Raw genomic sequence first — 17,437 nt, forward strand, 5'->3', positions numbered from 1 at the left:
AGTGTACACTGGGAATATTGAGTCCCGAATCATGACTGGACAAAACAGTATTAAAACAATATGGAGGGATAAAAAAATCGAAAGGTAAGTTTCTATACATTTTCTATACCTATCTCCACATAGGGTGTATAGACAATATATTGAGTTTTTAATATTGTGATACCAGAATAGAGTACCAAGAATATTGTGATGTGGAAAACATTGTCGACAGAAATATCAAATGAAGGAATATTTTTTTAAATAATTGTAATATTGTGGTTAAAAAATCCCTTGTAATATAATATTTTCGTTTATTTTTGTAAAATATTTAAAAAAAAACTTTTTATGGAAGTTTAGATTTTTTTCTTTTTTAGTAGTTGTATACTGGGTTTATAAGGGAAAGGGTGGTGGGGGAGACTTTAAACTATACATATGTATAGGTGGTGGTGGTCTAATTTTTTGGGGCGAATGCACAGGACTTGCTACTTCGGCCAGGAATTTAGGAGTTTTACTTAACAACAGGCTCTCATTTGAGTTGCACCTTAATAAATAGATGTCAACTTCTTTCCAACTTTTGAGACAACTTGGGACGATTACCCAGCTTATTCCTCAGTATTCAAGGTAATTGCTGTTGCAAACCTTGGTGCTTAGTAGACGGGATTACTGTAATGTCCTGTATATCGGGCTTCCTAAGTACCTTACCAGGAGGTTACAACCCATACAAAATGCAGCATCCAGACTGATCTTCGGTAACAGAAACTTTGATAGTGCTTCCCCCCTTCTTAGACAGCATCATTGACTGCCTATTAAGGGGAGATGCGGATTTAAAGCCCTTTGTATGGCTCACAAAGCTCTTTATCTGTCAATCTGGGGCTCATAAGTTTCAGATATGATCAAAAGATACTGCCCTTTCAGACTACCTCGGTCATGCTCCGTGGGTTTGATCACTTTTCCAAAGACTCATAAAATACGCTGAGGCCTGGAACAAGATACCTTTGGCTTTTCGTTTGGATCCAGACTTAAAAAATTTCCGTAAAGCATTGAAATCTCATTCATTTATTTAAGCCTTTTGTTTCCTTTTATCTCCTATTTACATGCAGATTGTGTTTCTTGGGATAAGCACCTGGATGCCCATTGGGCAGTCACATGCTCAGTAGCCAGTAATATATCTATATATACACATATATATAGATATATATGAGGTTTATTAATATTTGATAATACATTTTATATATTAGAATATTTCAATATTTTGGGCCGAATTCTATTTTTAGTATGGTTATTAATTTAATTAGATCATATAATCTTAATGGATCTATTTTTTATTGTGTTTGGATATCTGAATATTATACATAAGTATTTTTATTGTGATACTTTTGTTTTATTAAATTTATGAAGTGTTAAAAAATTTATGTTGATTTTTTATTATATATTTTTTGCTGATTTTATTGAGCACCTGAACCTGGAAACTAACCACTTGGAAACTTTTATAATGGCTTGCGGACCAAAACATTTGAAAACCAGTTGTCCGTTGACCAAAAGGAAACAATCAGAAAGGATATTTCAGTTCCCTTATTTGAGGATAACTGTTGATCACTCGAACACTTGGGCTTCATGTTTATCGGCCAGGAAATTGAATTTCTCTTAAACTGTGGGGTCTCTTTTTAGCTTGGCCTTGAAATTAGGAAGTAAACCAATTAGACCACAACTGGAAATTTAAAAAAGGAAATATATTTTAGTATTGACTTACGGAGCTGGACTTTGGGGTGATAGCAATGTTTCTGAAATGCAGGTGGAGGGAAACACAGTTTTTACACGTAGCCTGTGCATCCCTGTATGCAGCCCACATTATGCTGTTCATCAGGAGTTGGCTCTGGATTATGTCAAGGATCATATCAAATTTACACCATTGTTTCTTTGGACATTGATAAAGACTAATGAGCATTCTTCCCCCAACAAAGAAATCACTGACGACTGTCTGTCGTGTGATTTACGTAATAAGAGTCCCTGAATTCATACCATTAATTCTACCTCTGTTTATTTAAGTGGACCTTCTATTTTTTGTGACTCATCAGAGTCGAGGAAAGGGGAGAAAAGCTGGATTGGAATTGAAACTGGCTGGACATTCCGACGGGCTCAAGGAGCCCATCGGCCAGTTGAAGGCAAGCCCGTAATCCCAAAGGGCGGCCTTTCCGCCCCTGGCTTTCCATGCCGGGCCTTCAGACATGCAAAAAAAGCCTGTCGGGGAGCAACTATGGAGGCCCCTAGCAGGGTCCCCTTTCCCTGGTGGCCTTTGGTTGGTGGCCGAGAGGGCACTGTTAATCCCTGCACCCGGTGTCAGGCACCTTGAGGTGCCTGCCCCGGGGTACAGGGATTGACACTATCTCCCATTTCCCTATGGGAGCATGTACTACGACTGGTTCACGGGGGATATGTCAGAATGCGACAGAACAGTGTTCAGTCGCATCCTAATCAGGCGGTCGGGACTGCCGACTGGAGGCTGGTCGGTCCCGTCCCGTCTGACATCGTATTAATCCCCATTGTTCTTATTCAAAAAATCAACGGGGACAGAGCCCTGATAAGACTGCATTTCCAATTCGTGGGGGAGGTCACTTCTGACAAGGTTTTGGCTGGATAATTTCAGGTGACAAATGTGCTTCTCACTTGGGCAATATGATAAGGCAGGATCTGCAGTTGCCCTTGCGATGAAACTTCTAAACAGACTCTGCCACATTTTATTATTATTTAGTAAATTTTTCAGGACATGTCCTTGAATACTTTAGTGTAATTTCTTAAGAAAATCCAATTTAAGAGGTGCAGACCGGCACTAATATTTTTGTAGCTCCAGGGTAGCCTTGAGGTGTGCTCGAGAGTGGGGCTTTTTGTAAAAAAAAATCTGATATCAGGCATTGTAACACTGTAATGTTTGAAGGCCTGACCAGTAATTCTTGTTTATTGAGAATTTTAACTTGAGACTGTACCTATGTAATGGTTTTTACTTACTAACTTTTATCTATTTTAGGTTGCCCTTGAAAAAACTGCTATTGAGATCAACTGATTGATTCTTTCATGATTAATTTAAAATGATAAGAATGAAGACGAATTTGATTTGATTAATTTTAATATAATAATTAATACACATTAGATTTTTAATTAATTGTAAAATTCAGACGGTTTTATTAAAAATGAAGTATTTTTTACTTATATTTAGTTTGTGTGCAATTGTTTTAATGTGCATTGTTTAATTATAAAATTAAGTGAGATTTTGACTAATTTCTAGTGTCAATGGTATATTTAATATTTTTATTGTTGAATCATCATATGAATCTTAATCAGTTTGGAGTTTCAATAGAACATATGATACATTCAAAAGGTTAAAACTTTAAAACATCTAGAAAGTGGTTTACAGTGTATCTGGTATAGTACATCAGATCCTTTTAATATTATACACTTTCCACAAATATGGTTTCAATTATGAGGTCTTCAAACTTGTGGGCGAAAATGCCTCAGTAAGTGCTTGTGAATCAAGATGGCCTGGAAGCGTTGGTTATTTTTCGCATTCCCTGGCCATCATCATTTACATGACAGGAGATGTATATTAAAAAGTAGGGCACTTGTGATCCTGACCCCTGTGGTGGCGGAGTCAATGGCGTGTCTAAAAACAACATAATATTCTACAAGTATTTTATTGTATTTTCACGTACATAGTAACTGCATTTAAAATAATGTGCATACCTAAAAGTGTAAAATAAGGTGTTAAATAAATGCACATTAAACTAATTGATGGGAATAACACTTGTTCACATTACAAAAACGTGCTTAATGTGATCACTGCAGATGTCTCTATGAGAGACTGGAATGTCACAGAACTGGATCCTGGTTGGTGCAGTGTATAATAGTGGCTTGTGTATTTATAGTGCTATATGGTCCCAGCATGTAACAGAAAACAATGGGAATATGTAAGGCATCATTCTAAAATTGTATTAAACACTGTATTAAATAGGCTGCCACACATTGATTTCGTGCATGTGATCAGGGCCACTGGGATTATGCAGTAGGGGAGCAGCAAATTATGGGGCAGTGTTTACTAAATTATGCCGCAAGACAAATTATGCTGTATAATGCAGCACATTTTTTGCTAGTTTTGTTTTATTATTTTGACATTTTTGCACATAGTTGTACTGTCTGGGCAAACATTTCACCTCACTAGTACCAATTTAACAACCAAATTCAGAAATAAGCAAGTGAAAGATGACAGTTACCCTTTGTGAAGGGCTTCCACTGCACGCAAAAACGACACCACGTTTTTAGTAACTTTTGATCCCTTTGTGCTAGAAACACATTTTTTGGGTTAAAATCTGCAGATTATACTGCAGGTGGTGGATTACGTGCAAATATGGCAAATCCATAATTATGAGAAAAACGCCCATGGCTGCAGAATCGCATACATTCAGTGGCCCTGTATAAGATTAAACAAGTGCTTTCAAAGAATGCATATTAGCAAAAGTTAACCAGACTGGACTGTACCTAGTGCAGATATGTTATAATAAGTCCATTAAAAGTACACATTCCAAAACTCAACATCCTTACATTACCACAACAAAATAATTAATTTTTGTCATCCAGATGCTTTAAGTGACTCCATAAATTAAATCACTTTAGATCCCCTCCTTTAACTCTCACACACAGGTACCTCCAGGTGTCCCCATTTACAAATCTGGAATGGTTGTTTTTAGCAAAAAGTATGGAAACAGTTTTGGTAAAATTAAAAACACATGGGCATCTTAGTTGTTACACTCCATGACAACTCTGGCCTCTTTCTACATGTAGACGTACTTTCAGGTGAGTTGAAAGGGTAGACGGGAGAAGGCCAAAGGACCATATTCGGAGGCCTTATCATCCAGACCCCTAGGGTTTCTGGGTAATGGCCCAGAAGAAAAAGGAAATGAGTGAAATCCATGGATAGCATCAAAGAAATGACCCAAAGAAGGCAGGTCTATGAGGAATTACATTACGTTTTTTCATTTATAAATGAGACCGCTTTCCTTCTTCTTCAGAGAGATGCCCTGAAGGAGGTGTTGAGAAATGTGGGTTCATTGTTTTTTTCAGGCCATCACTACAATCAGTGCAGCAGGTGCATTGGTACTGGGACAATGGTGTGTGGCTGCACCCCAATAATGGATGTGGTACTAGCACAAAGAGATGTAAAGCCATTTTCCTTGTTAGCATTGAGGCTCAGATTACATACAACGCGGGGAGAAATGGATATTTTCCCCTTTTTTCAAAACAAAGGGGCAGACAGTCAGCTTTGGGTCTCAGGCCTATAAATAATGGCCAGTGGAATGAGCAGAGGAGTAGTCATCATTGGCGGTGCAGGTGGAGTGGCACCAGGACCCAGGTGTATGAGGGTCCAATTGAACCCCTATTATGACAGCTTAACTCATTCCTTTCATTGTATTAGGGCTCTGTGCACCCTTGCTGTTCCCGTGTGTTTTTTCGGCATCCGAACAATGTCCCAAGAGAGGGAAAATTGGAGCAGAGGAGACTCCTTAGCATGAGGCATCAGGGAGATGGCAGAAAGGAGGATGGGAGGAGGACTTTACAAGGGGCACAGAAGACGTCCCACTTCACAAGGCAGTAGATCTCATTAGTGAAGCAAACAAAGTGACATTTGGGCCCAGGAGAGTAAAGGGCCCACTGCACCATAATAAAGATTGCCTTATACTTCACAATAAGACATGGGGAGAGCATTAGGAAGAGGTGGGCCACACATAGGTGCTAATTTTTACTGAAAGGGTCAGACAATCTGTTTCTAGAATGGAGTGATGGCCAGATGTGGTGGGGAAGGGGTGAAAGAGGCAGGGGGGATAGCCTACTATTCAGGGCTACAGATATCATTAGTGGAAAAAGGCGTAAACCAAGATCATGAGGACCTCAATTAATGGAAGCAGTGTTTTTATCTAGTTTAGTTTTTTTGTGTTTGCTCTTTTATATGTCTCACATTAAGGGGCCTATTACGATGACGGCCGTAAGGCCTCCAAACTCAGGTCGGATGCCTTACTATTGACATCATCAGTTTCAATTCTGACAGACTGATTTTGATTCAGATGGTCGGAACTGAAACCGGCCGGTCATTCCGGCTGGCTTCCGACTGACTCATGGAGCCCGTCAGCAAGTCAGAACCGGCACGAAATTCAAATGGACGGTGGTTTATGTTGTGCAAAACACGATGCACGGTTTCCAGCAGGGTTTCCATGTCAGCCTTTCCGACATGGAAACCCTGTCAGAAAGCATGTTTGGGGCCCCTAGCAGGGCCCCCTTTCCCTTGCAGCCTCCGGTTGGGGGCCAAGGGGCACCTATGGTGCCCACCTGTTAATCCCTGCACCCACAGCAGGCACCTTGAGGTGCCTGCCATGGGGTGCAGGGACCAACACCACCTCCCATTTCCCTATGGGAGCATGTACTACAGCTGGTTTACAGCCGTAAAACATGCTTCCATAGGAAAATGTCTGCATGTGACTGAACAATGTCAGGTGGACCGGAGGTCGGTCAGTCCCGTTTCCGAGATGGTGTCGTCCACCCAACATCGTAATCGGCCCCTTAGTGTGGAGTATGAGCTACTGAAAAAGTGTCCCTGATATTATCTCATAAGCCCCACCAACCCTACCCCTCCCACTTAGCCAAGACTTTCCATAACGTTTTGGACGTGGCCCGACTTCAAATGATTTTGGGTAGGCGAGATCAGAGCAAAAAAGTTTGAAAACCTCTGTTTTAATTGGAATGGGAATAGTCAATCTTACCCCTTTTATGTCCAACTCCTTTCCCAAATTGGTTTAGAATATAGTGGGAATAGTTAAAATGGCCCCTTTAGTGTGTAATACCTTCCATAAAATAGGTTACATTGGGTGAGAATACTAAATTTGAGCCCCTTCAGTGTGTCCACATCTTCCCAAAAATGATTTAGATTGGCATGGAAATAGAATTATGAATACATTCCTCAAAGTTGTTCAGAGTACAATGGAATAGAAAATCTGAACCTTTCGATGTTCAAAACCTTCCCCAAAATGTTATGTGTGTTATGTTAAAATGTTTTGTAAAGTGCTCGTATACCCTGAGGTGTCTTGGCGCAGCTTCAAAATTGCTGAGATCTGACAACCAAAACTTGTAGATTACTTTCTTAATAATACAAAATCAATGTTTTCAATGCTTTCCGGAAAGGCCAGAGGTCTGAGGTCGATTTGATGTTTGCCGGAAGTGCATCCACAGCTTAGTTTCATTCCCTATAAAAATTCTTCCACCCCAAGAAGTATGCCCAAAATTAGGAACAATGACATTATTGGTGCTCAGCAAGCACAGTTGTCTGTTTGGGTGATACCAGATAAAACTTTGTTGCAGGTTTTTCGGGCCTGTAGCATGGAGCGCCTTATGGTAATACAGAGTGCCTTGAAAGAAATTCTCTGGCTACCGGCAACCAGTGGAGCTTGTGTAGAGCTTGTCTGGCTGATTGAAATTTAGGGATACCCAGTAGCAGATGTGCTGTAGTATTCTGAAGGACCTGAAGTCCAGAGAGGAATTGCTGTTGATTGTTCAGATACAGGACATTACAGTAATCGAATTTGGACGTGACTAGAGCTGTCATGACTGTTTTCCATAATGTCTCAGGGAGATATGGTAGAATGGTCTTTATTATTTTGACAGTGTAGCAGGAGGAGGAGATGATGGCCTTAACTTGGTCGCCATATATCAAAATGGTTTAGATTGGAGTGCGAATAGAAAATGTGACCTCTTGCATGACTAACACTTTTTCTAGTGTAGTTTAATTTGGTGTGGGAATAGTATGTATTTTTCTTTTAATGCCCAAAAATTTCCTAATAAGATATTTTTTAGTGTGTTATATTTTGAAAAATAATATCTAATCTAGCTGATAGTGTATTTTAAAGAGGAATATGATAAATAATTAGGTTTTATTGTGGTACTATATGTTTTGTAGTACTAGTAGGTTTGTAGTGTTTCTGTGTTTTCACTTCAATATATATTTTATTCATACATATTAAAATTATTTACTACACATACATGTATGTAATTTACTTTTTATATATAATTTTATTTAAAAATAAAAGGAAAACATTGTTTTACATACTTTGTTGTAGAATATATTTCATAGATTTTTTGAGTTAATACATGTTGTAATGTAATATTCATGTGATATATACATATATATTTCACATTGTTACATGTTGTTTCACACACTATATTTTTTACATATATGTTTTTTTATTATTGTACTCAGGCTTTGAGACTTTTGAAATAGAGATACATTCTTGAACTTAACACCAAAATTCCAAATGGTTTCTACCCGGATGAGGAACTGGGTATACATCTGGGGGATAAAACATATCATATTTTTTCACCTTCTCTATAAGATGTCTATAACTATGCCCATTGTTTTGTCATTTAGCTTACCTGACTTCAGTGTGCACATGGCCACTCATTTAAGGTCACGTTGAGCATTAACCCCTTCTCTGATAGGCCTTTCCCCCCCCCCCCCTGTGCTAAGCATTTTTGGGCTATTTGGGGTCGTTTGCTCTTAGGCCCCTGTAACGTTTTGACCACATAAGGTATCCACGCCAAATTTGCGTCCTTTTTATCCAACATCATGGGAATTCTAAAGGTACCCAGAGTTTGTGGATTACCCTGGAGGGGACCCAGAAATTAGCCAAAATACAGCGAAATGTTGTTTTTGGGGGGGGGGAATGCGAAAAAGGGCTACAGATGAAAGTGTCTGGTTCTTTCCCTGCAAATGGTATCAAAAAAGGGGTTATTTTGCTTAAATCACCATCTTCCCAGCTTTCAGGGACAAGCAGACGTTTGTCAGAAAACCAACATTTTTACACAGTTTTGGCATTTTTCTGGGACATTGCCTGTGTTTTCTATTTTTTGTGCTTTCAACCTCCTTCCAGTTAATGGTAGAAGTGGGTATGAAAGCAATAATGGATCCAGGAAAGCTATACATTTTGGAAAAGTAGACAACATTCTGAATTCAGCAAGGGGTCATTTGTGTAGATCCTTCAAGGTTTCTTTATAGAAACTAACAGTTAAATATAGGAAAAATTGAAAATTAGTTGGAAAAAAACAGCCTTTTGTGTCAACTTTTCACATGTAACTTCTTCTAATTACTCTTTGAAAGCAATATACTGTTACTTCTGCTGGACCTTACTGGTTGTGGGGATATATAGGACTTGTAGGTTCACCAAGAATCCGACGAACCCAGAGCCAAAAACTGAGCTGCGGCTTGCAATGGTTTTTTATTATGTACCGGGTATATAGCAATTATTCTGGGAAAATGTATACATGGAAAAATCGGTATGAAAGACACCTATGTATTTCTGAAATGGTAACAAAATATAGAGTTTAGAAACAGTAGATATTTGCACATTTTTGAATTTGGGAATATTCATGCTAGCACAAGAATTATCGATAATGTTTCAAAATTACTTCTTTTTTACACATTATCTTTCATTTGGAAGGCAGAAATGTCAATAGGTAATAACAGTTGCTTTACAAATCTGAATTACCCTAAGTTTTCCGATAAAAATGGTACCTCACTTGTGTGGGTAGGCTTAGTGCCCACGACAGGAAACGGCTCACAACGCAACGTGAACACACCACATTTTCACAATGAGAAATTACACATTTTTTGCAAAATGCCTAGCTGTAGTTTTTTAACCCTAGCTCGGCCGGCACCTAGGGAAACCTAGCAAACCTATACATTTTTGAAAACTAGACACCAAGGGGAATCCAGGATGGGGTGACTTGACTGCCTCTGGCCAGGTTCTGTTACCCAGAATCCCTTGCAAACATAAAAAATTGATTAAAAAAAAACACATTTTCCTCACATTTCTGTGGTGAAAAGTTCTGGAACCTGCGTGGATCCACAAATTTTCACCAACCCCGCGTTCCCCAAAGTCTTCCGAGAAAAATGGTACCTCACTTGTGTGGGTGGGTCAAGTACCCACGATAGGAAACGGCGCAAAACGCAACGTGGACACACCACCATTTCACAGGGAAAAATGACCCTTTTGTGGCAAAGTGCCTAGCTTTAGTTTTTGAACCCTAGTTCTGCCGGCACCTAGGGAAACCTAGCCACCCTATACATTTTTTTAAACTAGACACCCAGGGGAATCCAGGATGGGGTGACGCAACTGCCTTTCACCAGGTTCTGTTTCCCAGAATCCCTTGCAAACCTAAACAAGCATTTGCAATGCAATAGGTCTCGCATTTACGGGAGTTTGAGCTATTGGCATTGTAAATGACAATGCTTTTTATTTATGTTTTGGTTTTTAAAACATAAAATAAAAGGCATTGTCATTTACAATGCCAATAGCTTCCTCGCGTAAATGCGAGACCTGTTGCATTTTAAATGCTTGTTAGATGAGCTTCAAAGACTTAATGGAAGCATTAAAAGAAAACCTCTCATAACTGTACCAACAAATAGGTCCTTTTTCTCACCAGGCACATGGCATGCATGATTAGAAGCTGTGTAGAAATAGCGCTTCGCGGTACTGTGGTAAACACGAATGTACTGGAATCTTTATTTGAATCCCTTTCAGAGCAGTCAGTAAAAGTGGCAAATATAATTGAAAAATTGAGCAGTTAACATGCACCTTTTGGTTTCACTTTTCCAAAATTATCCTACATAAAATCCTACTGAGCAATGTGCTGGGGGTTACTCACTTGGTGCACATGGGGTCTAAGTTTATAATTTTTGACAGGGCTGTTTTAAATTACCAGTCCGGCCCTGGACGTGTTCCAGAGTCGAGTCAATGACAAAGAAGTGGTCCAAATGGTACGTTCAGAAGGGGGAGGGTGTGGCTTAACGGCCAGTGCAGCTGACTTGGGCGCTGAGAGATCCAGGTTTAAGTCTTGTTGTGTGCTCAACATCCTGTGGTTCTGGGCAAATCAATTCCCCCTGCTTACGGACAGCGCCTACAGACCCTCACGGGTTATTAGTGGAGCTATACAAATCCAAGTATTATAGTATAATTATTAAGAAGAGAAAGAGGCAGCCAAAAGACGAGGATCAAATGTCCAAGCAAAATGGAAAAAGTGGCCTAGAAGGAGACTAGATAAGAGGGGGGGGGAGGAGTGGCCCGAACGCTACTCTTAAAAGCTGATGAAACACAACTAGTAGAAATGGACAAAGTATTGAGGAACTATATGCAGCCGTTCCAGGCGTTCTGAATTTCCGGTACCGACGGGAATCTCTGTACGCAATTACGAGTTTGCAGACCAAGAATTACTTGGCATAATTCTGCATGGAAAGCTGCATGTTTAAAGCTACAGATCAAATTTTTAATGAAACTGCACTACAGCAACAGCACCGGCCCTGATATAATATTAATGGCCGCCGAGCAGCACGGTAGCAGCAGAAAGCCTTTTAAGCTCTTACGCAACACGTAGCTAAATTAATTATTTGCAGGGAAAGGATCCCATACCCCGGCAACCTCCAAGGGATCAGTGAGAGCCGGACTGCAGAGGCGCTCATTAGCGACCCTTAAATGTCAGACACCGGGAGGAAAGAAGAGGCCTGACAGGGAAGGAGACACAGCGACACAGAGATCTAGAAGGGAGGGGGCGCGAGAAAGACAGGGACAGCGAGATAGATAGGGATAGCGAGGTACAATGATGGAAGAGGTGGCGACAGAGCGGGCACAAAGAGGGGAGAGGGCGCGAGGTAGACGGGGACTGCAGGATAGATAGGGACAGCGAGGTACAATGATGGAAGAGGTGGCGACGTGAGAAAGGGAGCGGGCACAAAGAGGGGAGAGGGCGCGAGGTAGACGGGGACCTCAGGTTAGAGATAGGAAATGATGGAAGGCTCGTGAGAGAGAGCAGGATAGAATGGGGAGAGCGGGAGACACAAAGAGCAGTAAATTCAGACATAAGCAAAGAGAGAGAGAGAGCAGTAAATAAAGACATAAGCAAAGAGAGAGAGAGCAGTAAATACAGACATAAGCGAAAGGGAATGGGGTTGTAAGAGAGACAGAGGCCTAGGAAAAGGAGGGCAGCCAGGTAGAGAACAAATGCGTATTACGAAGAAAACAAGACAAGCCCGGCTTCTAAAGTGGTCCGGACGCCAGCGCCAGCCGCGCAAAAGTGAAAGCAAATTTGTCACGGCGAGACACGGCGGAGCGTGGCGTGCGTGCTTGGAGGGGGCGGGGGAGCGCATTCCAGGCGGGGGAGCGGACCCTTTGAAGTATGATGCCGAGGGCGCCAGTGGGCTGAAGCGCTACCCCAAACGGATTGCATGGCGGAACGATGCACGTGATTGTGCGCGTGCTCGCCATGCAATCCACTTTTGGGAGCACTTTGAAATGCCCCTCTTACTAGAGTCTCGCATTGCGATTGCGTAAACGCAATAGCTAGGCGAGACCTAAAAATTGTCCAAAAAAACACATTTTCCTCACATTTCTGTGGTGGAAAGTTCTGGAATCGGTGTGGATCCACAAATTTCCACTCACCCCGCATTCCCCAAAATCTACTGAGAAAAACGGTACCTCACTTGTGTGGGTGGGCCTAGTGCCCGCGACAGGAAACGGCGCAAAACGCAACATGGATACACCACAATTTCACAGTGAAAAATGACCCTTTTGTGGCAAAGTGCCTAGCTTTAGTTTTTGAACCCTACCTCTGCCGGCACCTAGGGAAACCTAGCACACCTATACATTTTTTAAAACTAGACACCTAGGGGAATCCAGGATGTGGTGACGCAACTGCCTTTCACCAGGTTCTGTTTCCCAGAAAACCTTGCAAACTAAAATATTGTCAAAATAAAACACATTTTCCTCACATTTCTGTGGTGAAAAGTTCTGGAACCTGCGTGGATCCACAAATTATCACTCATCCCGCGTTTCCCAAAGACTTCTGAGAAAAATGATACCTCACTTGCATGAGTGAGTCAATGACCCGTGACAGGCAAGGGCCCAAAACCTATTGAGGCGACATCAAAATGACCTATCATAAACCAACCTGGTTTTGCAAGGGGGTTCCATGAGTTTTTGGCCCTGGGCTCGGCGACCATCTCGTGAAACCTACCAAACCCACACATTTCTGGAAACTAGACACCCGGGGGAGTCCAGCGAGGTATGGCTTGCGTGGGTCCCCTAACGTTTTCCTACCCAGAATCCCCTGCAAACCTCAAATTTAGCTAAAAAAATCATTTTTTTCTCAAATTTGTGTGAGGGAAAGTTCTGGAATCTCCGTGGATCCACAAATTTCCTTCCACCCAGCGTCTCCACAGGGCAGAAACACTGTGGCTATTTTTTTGGGGGTGGGGGTATTGATATGCTCATTCGGAGCAGCCCCCACCCCAACGCATAAAAAAGCCAACATAATCGTTGGCGTCTAGTGGCCCCACCCTAATTAAAATTTGCCCCAAAAAATCCCCGGCGTCTAGTCTAGTGGGCTTTTTGCCCCCCCCAGGAAGATTGGGGGCTACTGCCCCATCTGCCCCCCGGGGGGGGCAGGAAGGCTGTAATTTTTGCGGGGATTGGGTGGGGGCATGGGCATGCCTGTTTTCAGCAGCCCCCACCCTAATTCACATTTGCCCAAAAAAATCACTGGCGACTAGTGGGCTTTCCCCCCCCCCCCCGGGGTGCAGATTGGGGGCTAATGCCCCCATCTGCCCCCCGGGGGGGCAGAAAGCCTACTAGATGCCAGGGATTTTTTTTGGCAAATTTTAATTAGGGTGGGGGCTGCCCAAAGCGCATGCCCCCACCCTAATTAAAATTTGCCCAAGAAAATCCCTGGCGTCTAGTGGGCTTTTTTGCCCCCCAGGGGGGCAGATTGGGGGCTACTGCCCCATCTGCCCCCCAAGGGGGGGGCAGGAAGGCTGTAATTTTTGTGGGGGAAGGGGTGGGGACATGGGCATGATCGTTTTGGGAGCCCCCACCCTAATTCAAATCCGCCCCAAAAAAATCCCTGGCGTCTAGTGGGCTTTTTGCCCCCCCGGTGTTGCAGATTGGGGGCTAATGCCCCCACCTGCCCCAGGGGGCAGAAACTCCACTAGACGCCAGGGAGTTTTTGGGCAAATTTTAATTAGGGTGTGGGCTGCGTGGGTCCCCTAACTTTTTCCTACCCAGAATCCCCTGCAAACCTCAAATTTAGCTGAAAAAAATCACTTTTTTTCTCAAATTTGTGTGAGGGAAAGTTCTGGAATCTATGTGGATCCACAAATTTCCTCCCACCCAGCGTTCCCCCAGGTTTCCCGATAAAAATGATACCTCACTCGTGTGGGTGGGTCAAGTACCCGCGACAGGCAAGGGCCCAAAACCTATTAAAGCGACATCAAAATTACCTATCACAAAACAACCTGGTTTTGCAAGGGGTGTCCCATGATATTTTTGGCCCCGGGCTCGGCGGCTATCTAGGGAAACTTACCAACCCCACACATTTCTGAAAACTAGACACCCTGGGGAGTCCAGCGAGGTATGGCTTGCGTGGGTCCCCTAATGTTTTCCTACCCAGAATCCCCTGCAAACCTCAAATTTAGCTGAAAAAATCATTTTGTTCTCAAATTTCTGTGTGGGAAAGTTCTGGAATCTCCGTGGATCCACAAATTTCCTTCCACCCAGCGTCCCCACAGGGCAGAAACACTGTGGTTATTTTTTTGGGGAGTGGGGTCATTGATATGCCCATTTGGGGCAGCCCCCACCCCAACGCATAAAAAAGCCAACATAATCGTGACGTCTAGTGGCCCCAGCCTAATTAAAATTTGCCCCAAAAAATCCCCGGCGTCTAGTCTAGTGGGCTTTTTGCCCCCCCGGGAAGATTGGGGGCTACTGCCCCATCTGCCCCCCGGGGGGGGCATAAAGGCTGTAATTTTTGCGGGGAGGGGGTGGGGGCATGGGCATGCCTGTTTGGGCAGCCCCCACCCTAATTAAAATTTGCCCAAGAAAATCCCTGGCGACTAATGGGCTTTTTGCCCCTCCCCAGGGGTGCAGATTGGGGGCTACTGCCCCATCTGCCCCCCAAGGGGGGGCAGGAAGGCTGTAATATTTGTGGGGGAAGGGGTGGGGACATGGGCATGATCGTTTTGGGAGCCCCCACCCTAAATCAAATTTGCCCCCAAAAAATCCCTGGTGTCTAGTGGCCTTTTTGCCCCCCGGTGTTGCAGATTGGGGGCTAATGCCCCCATCTGCCCCCGGGGGGGGGGGGCAGAAAGTCCACTAGACGCCAGGGAGTTTTTTGGGCAAATTTTAATTAGGGTGTGGGCTGCCCAAAATGGGCATGCCAATGCCCCCACCCTAATTACAATTTGCCCAAGAAAATCCCTGGCATCTAGTGGGCTTTTTGCCCCCCGGGGGGCAGGAAGGCTGTAATTTTTGCAAGGAGGGGGTGGGGGCATGGGCATGCCAGTTTTGGGCAGCTCCCACCCTAATTCAAATTTGTGCAAAAAAAATATCCCTGGCGACTAGTGGGCTTTTTGTCCCCCCCGGGGGTGCAGATTGGGGGCTAATGCACCCTGGATGCAACAACAACTGCTGCCTTGCATCTCCTCGCTCCGCAGCGGGACTGTGCACTTGCCTCCGCTGCCGATTCACCGACACTGCAAGACTGACCGCCCTGGCATAAACCCGGGCCAAGCCCTCTCCCCAGCAGTTGACTCCCTGGAACCACTCAGATGCCTCTTGATCAAGGCTAGATAGCTCTGCAAACACACCGCCGAAGTTTGAGACACCATCTCCCCATCGCCCCCGACATGACCTTCATCACAGAGACCTGTTTAACCCCTGCAGCGGCCCCTGACATTGCCACTGAAACACCCAACGGCTACTAGATGAAACACTGGGACCGCACCAACAGACACAGAGGTGGCATCGCCATCGTACTCAAGGAATCAACCATCTGCACCACTACAAAGACGAAACCACGCTGATCATGTTACACCTGAACGTCCAACTCCACACCGACAGCCAAACCACAATCAAAGGCACCCTCGCATACAGGCCCCCAGGACCACAAACCGCACTACTTGATCGACTTCCTGTGCATCACCCAGCCCAACGTATCCTGCCAAACTAAAATGGGCGGTAGAGAACTTCAACGCCTGGGTCACCATCGCTGCTGACCCAGTCGCTCCCACCAAGCCATCCAAATCGCAGACCCACCAAACGAGTCATCTGCTATACTCCAGAACTCAGGGCAATGAAACACAGATGCAAACAACTAGAAAAAAGAAGGCGCACCAGCAAAAACGACAATGACCGAGCCACCTTCTAGTCCGCCCTCAACAACTACCACCGCCAACTCAAAGACACGAAAAAGGAGGCCCTGGCACACCACATCAAGGCCAGTGCCAACCAGACCAAGGAACTCTTCCCATTGTCAGAGAGTTCAGCTAGACATAAGCCACCAAAGACTCTATCCCCCTCACAGAGACCTGATAGCCACTATATACAGAAACCGACTCCCAACCAACTGACCTCCTCTGCCTCACCACGCCCATGAAGACAGCCATTGACCACACGCACACCACATGAGAACAGTTTGAACACAAGTTGGTCGCACACTGCTCGTCACACCAGCAAGTTGCCCCAAAGGACTGTGGTGAATGTAGTGGCGACGGTGGGTACGCCTATGCCACGATGTGTAAAAGGAAAACAGTATGTGTTGCATTTAGCCATCCCTGGACACGTGTTTCGAGGTAGTTGCCTCTCGTCAGCAGGGAGCAGGACAATGTAAAGGGGTGCCGAGTGGACTGCCAAAATGTAATTAAAACAGGTCAAATACCTCTCATGGCGCGCAGGTGCAGAACCAGGGCTCGTCAGCCCGATAGCTCACGGGAGCCGTAATAATTTGAACACAAGTTGGTCGCACACTGCTCGTCACACCAGCAAGTTGCCCCAAAGGACTGTGGTGAATGTAGTGGCGACGGCGGGTACGCCTATGCCACGATGTGTAAAAGGAAAACAGTATGTGTTGCATTTAGCCATCCCTGGACACGTGTTTCGAGGTAGTTGCCTCTCGTCAGCAGGGAGCAGGACAATGTAAAGGGGTGCCGAGTGGACTGCCAAAATGTAATTAAAACAGGTCAAATACCTCTCATGGCGCGCAGGTGCAGAACCAGGGCTCGTCAGCCCGATAGCTCACGGGAGCCGTAATAATTTGAACACAAGTTGGTCGCACACTGCTCGTCACACCAGCAAGTTGCCCCAAAGGACTGTGGTGAATGTAGTGGCGACGGTGGGTACGCCTATGCCACGATGTGTAAAAGGAAAACAGTATGTGTTGCATTTAGCCATCCCTGGACACGTGTTTCGAGGTAGTTGCCTCTCGTCAGCAGGGAGCAGGACAATGTAAAGGGGTGCCGAGTGGACTGCCAAAATGTAATTAAAACAGGTCAAATACCTCTCATGGCGCGCAGGTGCAGAACCAGGGCTCGTCAGCCCGATAGCTC

The sequence above is a fragment of the Triturus cristatus genome, chromosome 12, assembly GCF_964204655.1.
Source record: "Triturus cristatus chromosome 12, aTriCri1.1, whole genome shotgun sequence".
In the NCBI taxonomy this organism is placed as follows: Eukaryota; Metazoa; Chordata; class Amphibia; order Caudata; family Salamandridae; genus Triturus; species Triturus cristatus.